General features: G+C 41.8%; 1 protein-coding gene across 1 annotated transcript in view; it reads right to left on the minus strand.

Annotated features, from left to right (window-relative positions):
- Positions 1–21,721, minus strand: part of LOC106607456 (corticotropin-releasing factor receptor 1) — a 175,046-nt gene that overhangs the window by 116,735 nt on the left and 36,590 nt on the right. The window lies entirely within an intron of this gene.

Consider the following 21,721-nt stretch of genomic DNA (forward strand, 5'->3'; position numbering starts at 1 on the left):
CCTCTTCACCAATGATTGCATGGCCAAGCACGACTCCATCATTAAGTTTGCCAACGGCACAACAGTGGTAGGCCTGATCACCAACAACGATGAGACAGCCTATAGGGAGGAGGTCAGATACCTGGCAGTGTGTTGCCAAGATGATAACCTCTCCCTCAACGTGATCAAGACAACGGAGGTGATTGTGGACTACAGGAAAAGGAGGACTGAGCACGCCCCCATTCTCAGCAATGGGGCTGTAGTGGAGCAGGTTGAAAGCTTCATGTTCCTTGGTGTCCACATCACCAACGAACTATCATGGTCCAAACACACCAAGACAGTCGTGAAGAGGGCACGTTAACCTGTTGGGGATAGGGGGCAGTATTGACGCGGCTGGATAAAAAACTTACCCGATTTAATCTGGTTACTACTCCTGCCCAGTAACTAGAATATGCATATAATTATTGGCTTTGGATAGAAAACACCCTAAAGTTTCTAAAACTGTTTGAATGGTGTCTGTGAGTATAACAGAACTCATATGGCAGGCAAAAACCTGAGAAGATTTCATGCAGGAAGTGGCCTGTCTGACAAGGTGTCGTTCTTCTTGTCTCTGTTTATTGAAGAGTGAGGATCTTAGCTGTCCCGTGACACTTCCTACGGCTGCCATAGGGTCTCAGAAGGCGGCAAAAAGTTGAATCGTGGCTTTGCAGGCTCTGGCTGAAACAAAGTAGCGCGTTTGGGTAGTGGCTGGTTACAGTACTGTGAGACTCAGGCTCGTGCCCGCGTCGACCGAAAGCTTTGTTTACTTTCCTCTGTTTAGCTAAATGGACATTCCCGGTCGGAATATTAGGTCCAAAAGTTTAGGTCCAAAGGCTTTGGCTTCAGCTTCTACCCCCAAGCCATACAACTCCTGAACAGGTAATCAAATGGCTACCCGGACTATTTGCATTTTCTTTTCTTTTTTTAAACTTGTTTTATTTTAGTAAATACTTAAAACATATTTTTCTTAACTGCATTGTTGGTTAAGGGCTTGTAAGCACTTCACTATAAGGTCTACCTGTTGTATTCGGCACATGTGATAAATAACATTTATTTGATTTGATTGAATGTAGGTTCTTCCACACAGGTGTGGTTCCTGAGTTAACTAAGCAATTAACATCCCATTATGTATAAAAACTCTGGGCAGGCCATTATTTTGGCTACCATGGCTATGGGAACACAATAGGAAGTCAATGGCCCAATCCACAGGGCACGAGTGGTCACCGAATGGTTTGATGAGCATGAAAACGATGTAAACCATATGCCATGGTCTTTTCAGTCACCAGATCTCAACCCAATTGAACACTTGAGATTCTGGAGCAGCGCCTGAGACAGCATTTTCCACCACCGTCAACAAAACACCAAATGATGGGAATTTCCCATGGAAGAATGGTGAAGCATCCCTTCACTAGAGTTCCAGACACTTGCCAAGGTGCAGTGAAGCTGTTATGGCTTGTGGTGGCCCACTATTCCATTAAGACACTTTATGATTCCTTTATTTTGGAAGTTTTGGCAGCAAACGACACCGTTCCTTATATACATCTGGCCCTTCTTTGCACACTGTGTTAACAAACCTCCAAACAAGCTTCAATGCCATACAACACTCCTTCCATGGCATCCAACTGCTTTTAAATACTTGCAAAACTAAATGCATATTCTTCAACCGATTGCTGCCCGCACCCGCCCGCCCGACTAGCATCACTACTCTGGACGGTTCTGACTTAGAATATGTGGACAACTACAAATACCTAGGTGTCTGGTTAGACTGTAAACTCTCCTTCCAGAATCACATTAACATTAAGCATCTCCAATCCAAAATTAAATCTAGAATCCGCTTCCTATTTCGCAACAAAGCCTCCTTCACTCATGCTGCCAAACATAACATCATAAAACTGACTATCCTACCGATCCTTGACTTCGGCGATGTCATTTACAAAATAGCCTCCAACAGTCTACTCAGCAAATTGAATGTAGTCTATCACAGTGCTATCCGTTTTGTCACCAAAGCCCCATATACTACCCACCACTGCGACCTGTATGCTCTCGTTGGCTGGCCCTCGCTACATATTCGTCGCCAAACCCACTGGCTCCAGGTCATCTATAAGTCTTTGCTAGGTAAAGCCCCGTCTTATCTCAGCTCACTGGTCACCATAGCAACACCCACCCGTAGCACGCGCTCCAGCAGGTATATTTCACTGGTCATCCCCAAAGCCAACACCACCTTTGGCCGCCTTTCCTTCCAGTTCTCTGCTGCCAATGACTGGAACGAATTGGAAAAATCACTGAAGCTGGAGTCTTATATCTCCCTCTCTAACTTTAAGCATCAGCTGGCAGAGCAGCTTACCGATCACTGTACCTGTACACAGCCCATCTGTAAATAGCATTCCCAACTAACTTATCCCCATATTGTTATTTATTTTTTGCTATTTTGCACCCCAGTATCTCTACTTGCCCATCATCATCTGCACATCTATCACTCCAGTGTTAATGCTAAATTGTAGATATTTCACCTCTATGGACAATTTATTGCCTTACCTCCCTAATCTTACTACATTTGCACACACTGTACATAGACTTTTCTATTGTGTTATTGAATGTATGTTTGTTTATCCCATGTGTAACTCTGTGTTGTTGTTTTTGTCGCACTGCTTTGCTTTATCTTGGCCAGGTCGCATTTGTAAATGAGAACTTGTTCTCACCTGGTTAAACAAATGTGAAATATATATATATATATATATATATATTTTTAAAGTTGCCTATATCTTTGTTATGTGTAGGAATACTTTGGAACAGATTTCCAAATTTAAAATCCCTTGGAGCTGATTTGCTATCCAACAATTCAATTGTATTTATTTATTTTAAACTTTTGGGTGGGGGGGGGGGGGCAAATAAAATCACCCGCATGTGATTTGAACTTGTTGCAAGGATGGCTAAATGAAACTCATGCAGGCCGTATTTCAAAAACCCAAACCGCCCATTCTTTCTGTGGTCGGTTGCGTGTGAAGAGCCACTAGCGCCACAGGCTACTAGAAAAGCACAGCAGGTCCTGCCTAAGGCCCTTCGTTGAGGAAAAAGGTATTTCAGGGCCCACACACCCACACAGAGAAGAGGAGAAGAGGGGGAGACTAATCTAAGACCCCACTCCCCTTCTTCTCCCCCCATCCCTCCTCTGAGGTTTCCGACACGAGACACTCTAAATTGATTTGTGACCTACATTTCATAATGTGTTGAAATTGGAACGCAATAATCCATGTAGAGAGGAAGAAGCAAGGATATAAAAGAAAAAACACACACAGGAGCCTGATCTGCTGTAGAGCCAATACACTCAAAATAGACTCATCTGCTTAAGAACATTAATGGGGTTTTATGTAACCTCATCTGCTTGCTTGTTTGCTTTGCTGGTGTCCTTGTTGATGGAAGGGGAATTCAGAGTGTGTCACAAGGAGCTGCCTTTGAAACTTTCTTTATCCTCTCTGTCTCTTAACTGTGATTCATTATCACAACAAAATGATACTCTGTGTCAGAAGCATGTTCTGGCATAACCTTCAGCTTAAACACAGGATGAGGAGTCTTTCTCAAGTGTTAACCTGTTATGGCTAGGGGGCAGTATTTTCACGGCCGGATAAAAAACGTACCCAAGTTAATCTGATTATTACTCCTGCCCAGAAACTACAATCTGCATATAATTATTAGCTTTGGATAGAAAACACTCCAACGTTTCTAAAACTGTTTGAATGGTGTCTGTGAGTATAACAGAACTCATTTGGCAGGCCAAAACCTGAGAAGATTCTGTACAGGAAGTACCCTGTCTGACCATTTCTTGGCCTTCTTGATTATCTCTATCCAATACAGGGGATCTCTGCTGTTACGTGACACTTCCTACGGCTCCCATGGGCTCTCAGAAGGCGGCAAAAAGCTGAATGATATCGAGGCAGCCCCTGGCTGAAAAACATTAGCGCGTTTGGATAGTGGCCAGTCACAGTACTATGAGACTCAGGCTCGTGCACGAGGGGATCCCATGCTTTTATTTTCTCTCTCTTTTGTACGTAAACACGCTTTCCCGGTCGGAATATTATCGCTTTTTTACGAGAAAAATGGCATAAAAATTGATTTTAAACAGCGGTTGACATGCTTTGAAGTACGGGTAATGGAATATTTCGGATAGTGTCTTGAACGCACGAACAAAACGCCGCTATTTGGATATAACTATGGATTATTTTGAACCAAACCAACATTTGTTATTGAAGTAGCAGTCCTGGGAGTGCATTCTGACGAAGAACACCAAAGGTAATCAAACTTTTCTAATAGTAAATCGGAGTTTGGTCAGGGCAAAACTTGGTGGGTGTCTAAATAGCTAGCCGTGATGGCTGGGCTATCTACTCAGAATATTGCAAAATGTGCTTTCACCGAAAAGCTATTTTAAAATCGGACACCTCGATTGCACAAAGGAGTTCTGTATCTATAATTCTTAAAATATATATATGTAAATTCACCGGAGGTTTGCGGGGGGTATGCTAGTTCTGAACGTCACATGCTAATGTAAAAAGCTGGTTTTTGATATAAATATGAACTTGATTGAACAAAACATGCATGTATTGTATAACATAATGTACTAGGTGTGTCATCCGATGAAGATCATCAAAGGTTAGTGCTGCATTTAGCTGTGGTTTTGTTTTTTGTGACATTATATGCTAGCTTGAAAAATGGGTGTCTGATTATTTCTGGCTGGGTACTCTGCTGACATAATCTAATGTTTTGCTTTCGCTGTAAAGCCTTTTTGAAATCGGACAGTGTGGTTAGATAAAGGAGAGTCTTGTCTTTAAAATGCTGTAAAATAGTCATATGTTTGAAAAATTGAAGTTTTTGTATTTTTGAGGAATTTTTAATTCGCGCCACGCCTATCATTGGATATTGGAGCAGGTGTTCCGCTAGCGGAACGTCTAGATGTAAGAGGTTAAATTACTATTCTGTGGTAGTAATGGAACTTAGCCGTGGTTCTACAGTAATGCACTCTAATGCCGCATAATGACCACACATCATCACTGCAGCTGGCCAATACAGTACAACATCAATTAATTTAATTCACTCAACAAATTCAGACACCGCCATGTGGTGTGAAGATGATGCACAGCAGGTATCTTGCACACATGAGGAATATTTTACCAAGCATAACACTTCTGTGTTAAGTAATGCCCACTTCATAAACCATTTGAATAAGTGTATGGTTGGTAAAAAAAAAGAAAAGTAAGGGTGACAGAAGGATGGGGACTTCGTGGTTTTTGTTATCCCTATATCCCAAGTTGTTGTAGTACCTATATATTCATAGTCCTTCCTTATCCTCTGATTGGAAAAGGACCCAGAAGCATGCTTAAGTCTCTGCCCCAAAGCCCAACACAATGCAGTTTGGGGTGGTAAGAGAGAGAGAGAGAGATTTGGTATTTTTTCTATTTTACAACAGGCACAGTGTGAAGTAAATCTCCCCAAAGCCTTGGGTTGGCACAGATTTACTGTATAAAGAGGGGTCATGGGCAGGTTGGCATGGAGATATATCCAGGGGTCATGGGCAGGTTGGCATGCAGATATATCGAGGGGTCATTGACTCATTATGCCCATGTGGTCTTCTATACCACTCTCTTCCTCTCCTAAGCAAAGTGGGCAGGAGTGAGTGTGCGTGTGTTTAAAAATGTATACTTTTAAAGGGCAGTTTAAAGGTTCAATACTGCGATTTTTCAATCTTACCTCATATTTCAACAGTGTCTCGTGCCAACTCTGAATGGGACACTTGTCTGCTGGCTTTGAAAAAAATCACTTCTGCTCTATCTCAATTTGGGTGGAGTTGAATGGAAATCTCCACTCATGATGTCAAAAGCCCGAGAAGAACCCATCCCAGAGGGGATTTTTGCTGAATCAGAAAATGATGATCTGTCAATCCCTCTCAAACCATAATTTGAAAGAATGTCTGAGCTGCAGCAAGCAACAAACGAATCCCAATCCACACGGAGTAAAGAAACTTCTGTCACTCACAAACTCCATGTCACGTCCTGACCAGTATAAGGGGTTAAGATTTTACTGTGTAATTCACAACCCATCACTCTGTCACTCAGAAACATATTCCAGTGTCTGCCTGCAAGCTGAAAAGCCAGTGTTTGTGCATGTTTAGGCTACTTGCCCCTCACCCTTCAAAGCATAGGCTACTGTACTAACATTACAAGCTTGATTCAGAAAATAGGAAAGAGATTTTAGATTAGCTAGAGAGGAATGGATTGCATTTTTCAAAGCTAGTTAAGGATACTATAGGTCGAGTTATAACGTTTCACTACAAAAAGGTAACAACAAAAAGGTAAGACTTTTCATTTTGGTGCCAGTCTACACACACAAGCTTGTTAGCTAACTAGTTCAAAGGACATTTAAAATTCCTCTATAGAAGCCGCTCCTCCTAGGTATAATTCTGTGGTTCTAATTCAGAGAATGCATGTCATAACATGATGCCCAGTGCATCAAGCCTCCTCCATAACCCTCTCTCGCTTTCTTCCCACCCACAACATTTCAGTCACATCTTACGCCATAGGCTACACTTATCTGTCTATCACGCATGTAAACAACTAGATTGCCTGCTCTATCTGTACTGATTGGTGAAGTAATTGAATGAACTAAATGTAAAAAACAGTTGATTTCACAGGTTAAAAAAGAAACAGAATTGATCAATATAAACCTGTACTTTTTTTTATTAGAACCGATTCAGAACTTTATTTCACTAGTCAGAACAGTGGAACGGAACAAACATAATTTTGGTTCCACCATGGCACGACACACACACACACACACACACACACACACACACACACACACACACACACACACACACACACACACACACACACACACACACACACACACACACACACACACACACACACACACACACACACACACACACACACACACACACACACACACACACACACACACACAGCCCAGAGTGAGTACTACAGTGGAGAGGAAGGAAGGAAAACACAGGAAGCCAGCCTTCTGCCCTCAGTCAGTTATTCACCAGAGCAGAACAGAGGAGTAGGCATGGTCCCATGTGGCTCAGTTGGTAGAGCATGGTGTTTGCAACGCCAGGGTTGTGGGTTTGATTCCCACGGGGGACCAGTTTGGAAAATGAAATGTATGCATTCACTATTGTAAGTCGCTTTGGATAAGAGCGTCTGCTAAATGACTAAAATGTAAATGGGGAGTTCAACTTATAACCTAAAGGTGCTGTGTCCAGCAGAGGCTGCTGTCACCTCTGACTTCATGTGATTTGCTCTGGTTCACTTCAGTGAAACTGACTGCATGCTAGGGGAAAATGGAACTTATATGCCAACCATGAGTAAAGCTATCACAAAAATAATTGTCACACTCTACGGGCTGAGAAGTGTTTTTTAAAGGTAGCTACTGAGTTAGCACATAACGTTCTGAGAACCATATGTTAAAGTTTGGTGAGAGTGTGGTTGTCCCATGGTTATTTTGCTACAACCTTTCCACAACTTTCTGGGAATGGTGGAGGATAGTTGCTTGGCTTTGGAACATTCTCAGCACATTTCAGTAACTTGACAAAAAATATATTTTTTCTTGGTATTTCATTACTTTAAAAGTTCAGACATGGTTACATTTTATTTCAATTTGGTAACATTTAAGGAATGTAAAATCATGAATGTTCTCAAATAGTTCAGAGAACGTTAAGAACCAATGTTCTACTGTAGGAATTTCAGCACTTAGGAAATAATGTTCCTTCAGGTTTCCTCATGGTTCTATTTAAAGTAATGTTCTCAAATTTTTCCAAGAACATTAAGAAACAAAGTTTTTCTTTGGGAATTTCAGTACTTCAGCATAACGTTCTATTTAAAGTAATGTTTTCAAATTGTTTCCGAGAACGTTAAGAAAACTTTCCATACAAACCACAAGAGAACATTCAAAGAATGTTACAAAAAAAATATTCATTCCATTCTCAGCATCAACAAACTCTCTCTATCCTCTATCTTGTTAAGTGTGTTCAGGTATGCTTGCTTCCTTTGAAATGGGGTCTGTTTGAATAGACTAAACTGAAAAGTTTTGAATACGTAAAAAACATGGCGTGCTAGCTCCATCCTGGTGGTGCAGTGGACTAATTCCATGTATAGAAAACAGAAGATTATAGGTTTGAATCTCACTGATGCCGAGTCACAATAAAACATGTTAATAACCTATAATTTCCATTCTAAGAGCGTCAATAAAACCTCCCATAAAATCTTTCAAGGAACCAGAGTAAAATGTTCTCAGAACCTGCCTTCAACCTAAAAAGAAATGTTCCCAGAACAGGCTAAATGTTCACTTATGTTCTCAGAACATTTAAAAAATGTTTTACCCGTCAGGAAACATACTGTATGGCTTCGTTCCCACAACTTCCAAGGAACCAAATGTGGTAACAGGAAGAGCTTTCTCACAGGCTTTGGAAAGTCTGTTGCTAATATTTGCTAATATTTGTCTCCCTCGTGATGGACTGTTTTACCAGTTCTGCTCCTTGAAATCTTGTAAAACTAGACAAGATCCTGCAACCATGGAGAGGTAAATACCTGTCTATTTATGGAAAAATTGCCCTGATTAACTCCTTAGTCATATCTCAGTTTACTCACTTACTTATGGAGCTGCCTACTCCTGATGATTTGTTTTTCAAATAATTTGAGCAAAAAATATTTTGCTTTATCTGGGATGCTAAACCAGACAAAATAAAGCGTGCCTATCTATACAATGAATATGAATTGGTGGGTTGAGATTATTAAAGATAAAAGCACTAAACCTCTCTCTAAAAGCTTTACTTTTTTTATTCTTTACTTGAACTCTAAATGGTTCTCAAGTAGATTACTAAGAAAAGCTCATCCATTGTTTAAAAATTGCCTTTTTTTTGGACGATTAATTGAAAATGATACTTTTTTCAAAGTATCTCTCTTTTTCAAACAAGCATTGCAGAGCTGGCAACAACTTTCGATGTACCGATTCCATGGTACAGGGTGTATGAGTTGATATATAAAATGACGCAAGATTCAAGACTTTGTGCTTTTCAGCTAAAATGATTATGTAGAATTCTTGCCACCAACATAATGTTCGATACTTGGGGCATAAAATCATCGAAGCTCTGCTGATTTTGTTGTGAGGATACAGAATCAATAGACCACTTATTTTGATATTGCCCTCAAGTAGCCTGTTTCTGGTCTCAGGTTCAGGAATGGCTGAAAATGCATAGCATTGATCTAGGAGATCAGGAGAGACCAGGTCAGTCAATTACTAATATACTAATACTTTTATTAAAAGTATTTATCTTCAACTCGCAATCTGTGGATTCTATCCGATTAGATACAGTCGTGGCCAAAGGTTTTGAGAATGACACAAATATTAATTTCCACAAAGTTTGCTGCTTCAGTGTCTTTAGATATTTTCGTCAGATGTTACTATGGAATACTTAAGTATAATTACAAGCATTTCATAAGTGCCAAAGGCTTTTATTTACAATTACATGAAGTTGATGCAAAGAGTCAATATTTGCAGTGTTGACCCTTCTTTTTCAAGACCTCTGCAATCCGCCCTGGCATGCTGTCAATTAACTTCTGGGCCACATCCTGACTGATGGCAGCCCATTCTTGCATAATCAATGCTTGGAGTTTGTCAGAATTTGTGGGTTTTTGTTTGTCCACCCGCCTCTTGAGGATTGACCGCAAGTTCTCAATGGGATTAAGGTCTGGGGAGTTTCCTGGCCATGGACCCAAAATATCGATGTTTTGTTCCCCGAGCCACTGAGTTATCACTTTTGCCTTATGGCAAGGTTCTCCATCATGCTGGAAAAGGCATTGTTTGTCACCAAACTGTTCCTGGATGTTTGGGAGAAGTTGCTCTCGGAGGATGTGTTGGTACCATTCTTTATTCATGGCTGTGTTCTTAGGCAAAATTGTGAGTGAGCCCACTCCCTTGGCTGAGAAGCAACCCCACACATGAATGGTCTCAGGATGCTTTACTGTTGGCATGACACAGAACTGATGGTAGCGCTCACCTTGTCTTCTCCGGACAAGCTTTTTTCCGGATGCCCCAAACAATCGGAAAGGGAAATTGACTTTTCCCCAGTCCTCAGCAGTCCAATCCCTGTACCCTCTGCAGAATATCAGTCTGTCCCTGATGTTTTTCCTGGAGAGAAGTGGCTTCTTTGCTGCCCTTCTTGACACCAGGCCATCCTCCAAAAGTCTTCACCTCACTGTGCGTGCAGATGCCCTCACACCTGCCTTTTGCCATTCCTGAGCAAGCTCTGTATTGGTGGTGCCCCGATCCCACAGCTGAATCAACTTTAGGAGATGGTCCTGGCACTTGCTAGACTTTCTTGGGCTTCCCTGAAGCCTTCTTCACAACAATTGAACCACTCTCCTTGAAGTTCTTAATGATCCGATAATTGGTTGATTTAGGTGCAATCTTTAGGTGCAATATCCTTGCCTGTGAAGCCCTTTTGTGCAAAGCAATGATGACGACATGTGTTTCCTTGCAGGTAACCATGATTGCAGAGGAAGAACAATGATTCCAAGCACCACCCTCCTTTTGAAGCTTCCAGTCTGTTATTCAAACTCAATCAGCATGACAGAGTGATCTCCAGCCTTGTCCTCGTCAACACTCACACCTGTGTTAACGAGAGAATCGCTGGTCCTTTTGTGGCAGGGCTGAAATGCAGTGGAAATGTTTGTTGGGGATTCAGTTCATTTGCATGGCAAAGAGGGACTTTGCAATTAATTGCAATTCATCTGATCACTCTTCATAACATTCTGGAGTATATACAAATTGACATCATACAAACTGAGGCAGCAGACTTTGAAAATTAATATTTGTGTCATTCTCAAAACTTTTGGCCACGACTGTAGATTGAAATTGTACGTTAAACATCACAGCACAAATGATTTATGTTGCATAAAATTCCGAAGAGGGTGGCCAGCAGAGATAGGTGGGATGGGCTGAGGGAAGCTGAGGGTTGTGATGTGGAATCGGAGACAAATGGGAGTGGAGTTGCTGTGCGGGAGAGAATGATGGTCAAAGATAAAAGTATAAAATAAAGTCAAAATAAAACATAATAAAAAGTAAGTTTGAATGGCACTGAGGGGCAGTGTTTTTACAGCTAATGCCGGTTTGCCTGAGGCTGATTCTGTGCAGGTGTTTGTACACATGCATATACACACACTCTCGTTCAAATACACACATACACGGACACACGCACATGTAATAGTGCCAGACATGCACTCAAACATATACATTTGGCATTGCTGTTATGATTTTAGTTGTCCTTGATGTCCTTAATTTTGTTCTTTCTTGCATTGTTGTTTGCTGTTTTCTTTTGTCTTTTTCTTTGTTCATTTTCTTGGTTGTTGGTGCATTTGGATGGGTTCTTGTGGGTGGGGAATGGAATTAATGAACTGTGGGGGGGATCTTGGAGGGTTCGGGCCCCAGTTTTTTTGGCCTGGTTGGAGATCTGTCGACATGCCCTTGAGCAGGGCGTTGACCCTGGATGATTCGGTGTGTCGCTCTGAATAGGAGTCTGTTGGATGACTGGTGTGGTTTAGTTGTTGAGCGGCTTCACTGCAAGTATATTGTATGTTTTGTATATTCAATAAATAAATACAAATTCTGCTCCTTGATTAATCATCAGGCAAACTTGGGTTTCAACTGACCCTGACTAAGTTATGGTCCTGTTGCACATCCCCATTTAGGGGAGTTTTATTTGGGAGTTGTATTAGCCACAACCACAGGGTGTGCCCTGTCCTGTTCTGACCTCTTTTTGACTTTTCTGCTTTGTTTCTGTTTTCTTATTGCAGACAGGGGGTGAAACGAGTGAGGGTCTGTTTAAGTGTGAAAAGGCTGTGTGCGAATACTGAGGCTAAGTCGGCAGAATATCTAACAGAGAAGGGTAAAATCAACTTACACAAAGCAGTGAAAATAGAACTAGAACAATAGAACACATTTTGTAGGCACGATTGTATTGGCAGCAGAGCAGAGTGTTCATTTTATGAGCAAATCCCCTGACAGCTTAGCCTAAAATTGTAAACGATGAACAATACATGGTATTACAACAGGCCACCATAGCCCTGCTCCCATTCTGCAGTTGCCAGAAGGGTTGAAACATAATCTAATTCTGACTGTCCATAGTCAGTGCATGTGATTAACTATTCTTATTGGTTTCACTTTAAACAAACTACAACTTTGGTATTAATGAAGCCTTTATAAACCATGTACAGTATACAACATGCATAGATGCTTCAGAAAACATTCATTACCAATAATCTTCAATAATGGAAATGTACACTACCGTTCAAAGGTTTGGGGTCACTTGGAAATGTCCTTGTTTTTGAAAGATTGTATTTTTTTTGTCCATTAAAATAACATCAAATTTATCAGAAATACAGCGTAGACATTGTTAATGTTGTAAATGACTGTTTTAGCGGGAAATATCTGCTGGCCTTCTAGGCAGAGTTCCTCTGCCCAGTGTCAGTGTTCTTTTGCCCTTCTTAATCATTTATTTGTATTGGCCAGTCTGAGATATGGCTTTTTCTTTGCAACTCTGCCGAGAAGGCCAGCATGCCGGAGTCGGCCTTTTCACTGTTGACGTTGAAACTGGTGTTTTGGGGGTACTATTTAATGAAGCTGCCAGTTGAGGACTTGTGAGGCGTCTGTTTCTCAAACTAGACACTCTAATGTACTTATCCTCTTGCTCAGTTGTGCACTGGGGCCTCCCACTCCTCTTTCTATTCTGGTTAGAGCCAGTTTGCGCTGTATGAGATCTTCAGTTTCTTGGCAATTTCTCGCTTGGAATAGCCTTCATTTCTCAGAACAAGAATAGACTGACAAGTTTCAGAAGAAAGTACTTTGTTTCTGGCCATTTTGAGCCTGTAATCAAACCCACAAATGCTGATACTCAAGATACTCAACTAGTCTAAAGGCGGACAGTTTTATTGCTTCTTTAATCAGAACAACTGTTTTCAGCTGTGCAAACATAATTTCAAAAGGGTGTTCTAATGATCAATTATCCTTTTAAAATGATAAACTTGGATTAGCTAACACAACGTACCATTGGAACACAGGAGTGATGGTTGCTGATAATGGGCCTCTGTACGCCAATGTCGATATTCCTTAAAATCTGCTGTTTCCAGCTACGATAGTAATTTACAACATTAACAATGTCTACACTGTATTTCTGATCAATTTGATGCTATTTGAATGGACAAAAAATGTGCTTTTCTTTCAAAAACAAGGACATTTCTAAGTGACGCCAGACATTTGAACGGTAGTATATGTGTCAAAATGCAATTGCTAAGATGAAAGGGGTCAACAGGGAAATGGCTCTTGATCTTCTATCGAGTTCCTTTTGACTGTGAATGAAAGTGGATTGTATTGGTGCCAGGAGGGCTACCTGACTATCTGTCTAATGGAGTTCACCAGATAACACTGGCCCAACTGACTTTATATCTGATACACTGGCTGGGAGCAGGCTTTCAATCAAGGCAGATTGACTGCCACAATGTTGTATTCCATTCTTTCCATTCTTCTTTTCCATGAGTGGGATGAGTGTAGAAGTGTACACTTTAGACAGAAAGGGTTAGAATCAGACCAAAACCAGTATTGTATCTTAATTTGAATATAAAGGAGGATTTCAGCTCCGGCTTCCTTTACAGCTCAGGGCATGGCACTCGTAACCAATCAGCAATGCACCTGTGTGGTGAGTGAAGCCAGGTTCATGTCCAGGTCACAGCCTTTTAATCAGCCCATCAGGACATGAAAGAACACCCGGAGAGGCAATCTTCACTCCTGTATCCACCAATGATCACCTTACGGTGTCTGACTGTTTGTGTAAACATGATATCACTCTGTGGCTTTATCAAAACCAAACAAAATATTCAAGGTCCCACACAAAACAGGATTCTACAAATATAATACCTGACCACACACTATAGTGAGTGAATACAGATACAGGTTTTGAAAAAAAGAGAGTCTTGGCAGAGTATCAAAGCTCTAAGCTGCCTGAACAACTGCTGGGGTAGAGAAGTCAAGTGCCTGAAATCCCTCCCTCTCTGCACTGCGCTGCACCAAGGAAACCCATGACTCTCTCCCAGGCTTCTCAGCATGATTCGTGGTTCTCATACTTCCCGGAAACTTTTGATGGTAAATCCGGAAAACAATGGGACAAAGCTGGAAGGCATTTCATTTGATTTTTTTTACCTTTATTTAACCAGGTAGGCAAGTTGAGAACAAGTTCTCATTTACAATTGCGACCTGGCCAAGATAAAGCAAAGCAGTTCGACACACAACAACACAGATGGAGTAAAACAAACATACAGTCAATAATACAGTAGAAAAATAAGTCTATATACAATGTGAGCAAATGAGGTGAGATAAGGGAGGTAAAGGTAAAAAAGGCCACGGTCGCAAAGTAAATACAATATAGGAAGTAAAACACTGGAATGGTAGATTGTAGAAATAATGGGGTGCAAAGGAGCAAAATAAATAAATACAGTAGGGGAAGTGGTAGTTGTTTGGGCTAAATTATAGATGGGCTATGTACAGGTGCAGTGATCTGTGAGCTGCTCTGACAGCTGGTACTTAAAGCTAGTGAGGGAGATAAGTGTTTCCAGTTTCAGAGATTTTTGTAGTTCGTTCCAGTCATTGGCAGCAGAGAACTGGAAGGAGAGACGGCCAAAGGAGGAATTGGCTTTGGGGGTGACTAGAGAGATATACCTGCTGAAGCGCGTGCTACAGGTGAGTGCTGCTATGGTGACCAGTGAGCTGAGATAAGGGGGGACTTTACCTAGCAGGGTCTTGTAGATGACCTGGAGCCAGTGGGTTTGGCGACGAGTATGAAGCGAGGGCCAGTCAACGAGAGCGTACAGGTCGCAGTGGTGGGTAGTATATGGGGCTTTGGTGACAAAACGGATGGCACTGTGATAGACTGCATCCAGTTTATTGAGTAGTGTATTGGAGGCTATTTTGTAAATTACATCGCCGAAGTCGAGGATCAGTAGGATGGTCAGTTTTACGAGGGTGTTTGGCAGCATGAGTGAAGGATGCTTTGTTGCGAAATACGAAGCGAATTCTAGATTTAACTTTGGATTGGAGATGTTTGATGTGAGTCTGGAAGGAGAGCTTACAGTCTAACCAGACACCTAGGTATTTGTAGTTGTCCACATATTCTAAGTAAGAACCGTCCAGAGTAGTGATGCTGGACGGGCGGGCAGGTACGGGCAGCGATCGGTTGAAGAGCATGCATTTAGTTTTACTAGTATTTAAGAGCAGTTGGAGGCCACGGAAGGAGAGTTGTATGGCATTGCAGCTCGTCTGGAGGGTTGTTAACACAGTGTCCAAAGAAGGGCCAGAAGTATACAGAATGGTGTCGTCTGCGTAGAGGTGGATCAGAGACTCACCAGCAGCAAGAGCGACATCATTGTTGTATACAGAGAAAAGAGATGGCCCAAGAATTGAACCCTGTGGCACCCCCATAGAGACTTCCAGAGGCCCGGACAACAGGCCATCTGATTTGACACATTGAACTGTAACAGAGAAATAGTTGGTGAACCAGGTGAGGCAATCATTTGAGAAACCAAGGCTATTGAGTCTGCCGATGAGGATGTGGGGATTGACAGAGTCGAAAGCCTTGGCCAGGTCAATGAATACGGCAGCACAGTATTGTTTCTTATCGATGGCAGTTACGATATCGTTTAGGACCTTGAGCGTGGCTGAGGTGCACCCATGACCAGCTCTGAAACCAGATTGCATAGCGGAGAAGGTGCGGTGGGATTCGAAATGGTCGGTAATCTGTTTGTTGACTTGGCTTCCGAAGACCTTAGAAAGGCAGGGTAGGATAGATATAGGTCTGTAGCAGTTTGGGTCAAGAGTGTCCCCTCCTTTGAAGAGGGGGATGACAGCAGCTGCTTTCCAATCTTTTGGAATCTCAGACGACACGAAAGAGAGGTTGAACAGACTAGTAATAGGGGTTGCAACAATTTCGGCAGATCATTTTAGAAAGAAAGGGTCCAGATTGTCTAGCCCGGCTTATTTGTAGGGGTACATTTTGTACCATGTTTGGACACTGATTTCAGGGGAGACATTATTGGACTCTTTGTTTAAGTCGAGACAAATAATGAGTTTATCCCAACTACCTTGTTGTGCGATTCACATTGGTCCTCCTTATATATCAACAAGGCATTAGCACATGGCGTTGACATTGCACTACATAAAATGGCATTGACATTGCACAACCATGATGCAATTGATGTTTATACTAAGACTATTATTACCCTATCCAAAGTTTCAGACAGGGTTCTACATGCCTTGCCAGGAGCCTTTCCATGCAAGTTGAATGGCACCTCATAAAGTCCTCTTCAATTAGATATAGCATGCATGTGTGTGTGTATGTGTTTATTGGAGAGAGTTACTGTGTGTGTGCATGTATGTGTGCGTGCGTGCCTATGTATGTATGTATGTATGTATGTATGTATGTATGTATGTATGTATGTATGTATGTATGTATGTATGTATGTATGTATGTATGTATGTATGTATGTATGTATGTATGTGTGTGTCTGTTTCCGCGTGTGTCTGTGGTCACTGACTGAGCCACACACAGGGGGTTGTCTGAGTACACCAGCGGGAGAAGCAACTGCAGCCAGCTGTAAAATTGATAATCCAGGTCAAACAATATGTAATATTTACGCTGGGCCCTTACAAATGGCAATGCTGTCCTCACGCTCACAATTCTCATCCCCATCCACCACCATTCGCCCAACTCCATCTTGGAGAGGCTGCGTAACAAGAGGCTTGACTGGCACACAGACATGGAGCCAGTGGCTGGAGCATGTAGTAAGAATGGGTTCACTGCTGCTGACTACAGTCAACAAAAACAACCATCAGTGTTATCATACAGTGCCTGGCTGGCTGTTTGACGGGTTGGTTCTCAGAACAAATAGAGTTGGATGATACAAATAGAGTGGAGATGATCCCTGCTTTGGACAGACTGATATCCAGGGATTGTTGTTCTTCCACTAACCCTGACTAACAACCCCCAACCCTTGAGCCCCCAAACACGAGACAGCATCCCCCCATGTCATGATCCCCTTAACCCTCAGGTTCAAGGAAGGCTTAAGAGGTTTGGTTTCAACAAACCCCTTCCCTCATGGACGAGAGTCACCTCTGTGTGTGCCTGTGAGGGCCAAAATTCTACAGAAGCCAACAGAATGCGTGATATTCATGTATTAACATTGTATCAGCACACTAAACCACTAAATGGATATTATGTGTATTAAATTGTCTTAATACATCACAGGCAACTAATCCTCCATCATCCTATGTGATATAATGACAAAAACTACAAATACCACAAGCATCATCCAAATACCAGACATTCTGTTATTTTCACACAATCGGTCAGGCAGAAAAATTAAAGAGCATTATCTATAAATTCAAGCTGCCACAGTCTCTCTCTGATTGGTTGACCCAGTCTGGAAAAACAATGGCGTATGCCCTGAACTTCACACTACCCACAATCTTCCCATTGCTCCTTTCTGTCTGTCCAAGTGCCAGGATTTAGCTTGACAACTGAATTAAGGGTGGAATTTGAAATATTAGGTGAAGTTAGCAACAAGAGAAAAACAATTGTTTTTAACATTGCAATCAACTTTACGCATGGGAAGATGATGTTACCAAGGGCAATGTGTGTATTGCTTTATAAAGTGATGGGTGCTTGCTATATGAAATGCTTGTGCTGCAGCTAATGAGAGCCAAACAAACACATAAACATATGTCATATCTTTCTTTATCAACGTATACAAGTGATGTCCCACCTCTCACACTCAAGATACAGTACATAATATGATTGAACTCCCTCATGCTAAACGGCTAGCACATTACTTATCCTCACTGTGAGTAAGGCTAGTTTCCTGAATTTCCGCCTGTCTGACATGCCCAAAGTAAACTGCTAATTACTCAGGCCCAGAAGCCAAGATATGCATATAATTGGTAGCATTGGATAGAAAACACTCTGAAGTTTCTAAGACTGTTACAATAATGTCTGTGAGTATAACATAACTGATATAGCAGGCAAAGACCCGAGGAAAATTGATCCGGAAAAACATTTTTGGAGCTCCGAATGACTTCCAGATTGCAGTTCCCATGGCTTCTAGTAGATGTCAAGTCTTTATACAAGGTTGTAAACTAGTTTTTTGAGAAATGAAGAAGTATTTGTATTCTTTCCAAGTTGAGCGCCAGGGCAAAAGTAGTCTTTTTGCGCGCGTGAACGTGGGGGCCCTCTTCATTCTTTTCCTTTGCTATTGAACATAGTAATCTCCATCTGAAATATTATCATTTATTTAGATATTGGACAACCTGAGGATTAATAAAAAACATCGTTTGACTCGTTTGGACGAACTTTGCTGGCAAAGTTTTGGAATCCTTTGTATGCATGTTGAAGGACTGGATTATTGAATTCAATGGTGCCAACTAAACTGCATTTTTGGGATATAAAGAAGGACTTTATCGAACAAAACGACCATTCATTGTGTAGCTGGGACCCTTGGGATTGCAAACAGAGGAAGATCTTCCAAAGTAAGTGATTTATTTTATCGCTATTTGTTATTTCGTGATGCCTGTGCTGGTTTGGAAAATATGCTAATGTAAGGCGCTGTCCTTAGACAATCGAATTCTATGCTTTTGCCGTAAAGCCTTTTTGAAATCTGATAAAGCAGTTCGATTACCAAGATCCTATGCTAAAGAATCATGTATGACACTTGTATTTCCATGAATGTTTAATATTACAATTTTGTATTTTGAATTTGGCGCACTCCGGTTTCACCGGATGTTGTTGAATTTGATCCCACTAGCGGGATCTCCGCGCTAAGAGGTTATTTATCTTCAAATGGATGGGGTGAGCGAATTGCTCTTAATTTCCCCCCTGCCATAATGAATGGGTTTAGGTGTCACACTCTGATCTGTTTCACCTGTCTTTGTGCTTGTCTTCACCCCCCTCCAGGTACCTGTGTTCTCTGTTGTTCTCTGTTTGTCTGTTGCCAGTTCCTTTTGGTTTGTCAAGACCCTCAGCGGTTTTCCCATGCTCCTGTCTTTCTCTAGTTCCTGTTTTCCCGGTTTTGACCATTCTGCCTGCCCTGACCCTGAGCCTGCCTGCCGTTCTGTACCTTTCGGTCTCTGCTCTTTAAAAAAAAATAATAATAACAATATATATATATATATATATATATACACACACATTTTTGACCTTTATTTAACCAGGTAGGCCAGTTGAGAACAAGTTCTCATTTACAACTGTGACCTGGCCAAGACAAAGCAAATCAGTGCGACACAAACAACAACACAGAGTTACACATGGAATAAACAAACGTACAGTCAATAACACAATAGAAAAAATCTATACACAGTGTTTGCAAATGAGGTAAGATTACGGAGGTAAGGCAATAAATTGGCCGTAGTGGTGTAGTAATTTCAATTTAGCAATTAAACACTGGAGTGATAGATGTGCAGAAGATGCATGTGCAAGTAAAGATACTGGGGTGAAAAGGAGAAAAATAAATGAATAAATAACAATATGGGGATGAGGTAGTTGGATGGCCTATTTACAGATGGGCAATGTACAGGTGCAGTGATCTGTGAGCTGCTCTGACAGCTGATGCTTAAAGTTAGTGAGGGATATATGAGTCTCCAGCTTCAGTGATTTTTCCAATTCGTTCCAGTCATTGGCAGCAGAGAACTGGAAGGAAAGGCGGCCAAAGAAGGAATTGGCTTTGGGGGTGACCAGTGAAATATACTTGCTAGAGCGCATGCTACGGGTGGGTGCTGCTATGGTGACCAGTGAGCTGAGATAAGGCGGGGCTTTACCTAGCAAAGGCTTATAGATGACTTGGAGCCAGTGGGTTTGGCGACGAATATGAAGCGAGGGCCAGCCAAAGAGAGCATACAGGTCGCAGTGGTGCGTAGTATATGGGGCTTTGGAGACAATGCGGATGGCACTGTGATAGACTGCATCCAATTTGCTGAGTAGAGTGTTGTAAATGGCATCGCTGAAGTCAAGGATCGGTAGGATTGTCAGTTTTACGAGGGTATGTTTGGCAGCACGAGTGAAGGATGCTTTGTTTGCGAAATACGAAGCCGATTCTAGATTTAATTTAGGATTGGAGATTCTTAATGTGAGTCTGGAAGGCGAGTTTACAGTCTAACCAGACACCTAGGCATTTGTAGATGTCCACATATTCTAAGTCAGAACCATCCAGAGTAGTGATGCTAGATGGGCGGGCAGGTGCGGGCAGCGATCGGTTGAAGAGCATGCATTTAGTTTTACTTGCATTTAAAAGCAGTTGGAGGCCAAAATAAAAGTTGTATGGCATTGTCTGGAGGTTAGTTAACACAGTGTCCAAAGAAGGGCCAGAAGTATACAGAATGTTGTCATCTGCGTAGAGGTGGATCCGAGAACACCAGTAGCAAGAGCGACATCATTGATGTATACAGAGAAAAGAGTCGGCCGGAGAATTGAACCCTGTGGCACCCCCATAGAGACTGCCAGAGGTCCAGACAACAGGCCCTCCGATTTGACACACTGAAATCTGTCTGAGAAGTAGTTGGTGATCCAGGCGAGGCAGTCATTTGAGAAACCAAGGCTGTTGAGTCTGCCAATAAGAATGTGGTGATTGACAGAGTCGAAAGCCTTGGCCAGGTCGATAAATACGGCTGCACAGTATTGTCTTTTATCGATGGCTGTTATGATATCGTTTAGGACCTTGAGCGTGGCTGAGGTGCACCCATGACCAGCTCGGAAACTAGATTGCATAGCGGAGAAGATACGGTGGGATTCGAAATGGTCGGTGATCTGTTTGTTAACTTGGCTTTCAAAGACCTTCGAAAGGCAGGGTAGGATAGATATAGGTCTGTAACAGTTTGGGTCTAGAGTGTCTCCCCCTTTGAAGAGTGAAATCTATGATCTCTTATTGATGTCACTTGTTAAATCCACTTCAATCAGTGTAGATGAAGTGGAGGAGACAGTTTAAAGAAGGATTTTTAAGCCTTGAGACATGGATTGTGTGTGTGTGTGTGTGTGCCATTTAGAGGGTGAATGGGCAAGTAGTAGGTGCTAGGGGCACCGGTTTGGGGTACGAACTGCAATGCTGCTGGTTTTTTTACGCTCAACAGCTTCCCGTGTGTATAAAGAATAGTCCACCACCCAAAAGGCATCTAGCCAACTTGCCACAACTGTGGGAAGCATTGGCGTCAACATGGGTCAGCATCCCTATGGAACGCTTTCGACACCTTGTAGAGCCCACGCACGAAGAATTAAGGCTGTTCTGAGGGAAAAGGCAATTCAATATTAGGAAGGTGTTCTTAATGTTTTCTAGTATCTCAGTATACTGCATTGGTGTTTGTATATGTGTTGTGTTCACTTGTAACATGCCCATTTGTGATCCTCCACTTCAAGGAGCACAAGAGTGACGATTTCTTCAGTGGTATCACAGACACCTTATTAGTGTGGCACTATAGTTGTGGCACTAAGATAATTTGTCGGAGACTCATTTTAATTATATTGACATTAATTAATGTGCTATATGACCCAGAGTTATGAATACTTTATATTGCTTCCACCACTTTAAGCCTGATTAAAGGTAATAAAAAAATTAAA

Source organism: Salmo salar, chromosome 06 (genome assembly GCF_965601325.2).
Source record: "Salmo salar chromosome 06, fSalSal1, whole genome shotgun sequence".
NCBI classification, from domain to species: domain Eukaryota; kingdom Metazoa; phylum Chordata; class Actinopteri; order Salmoniformes; family Salmonidae; genus Salmo; species Salmo salar.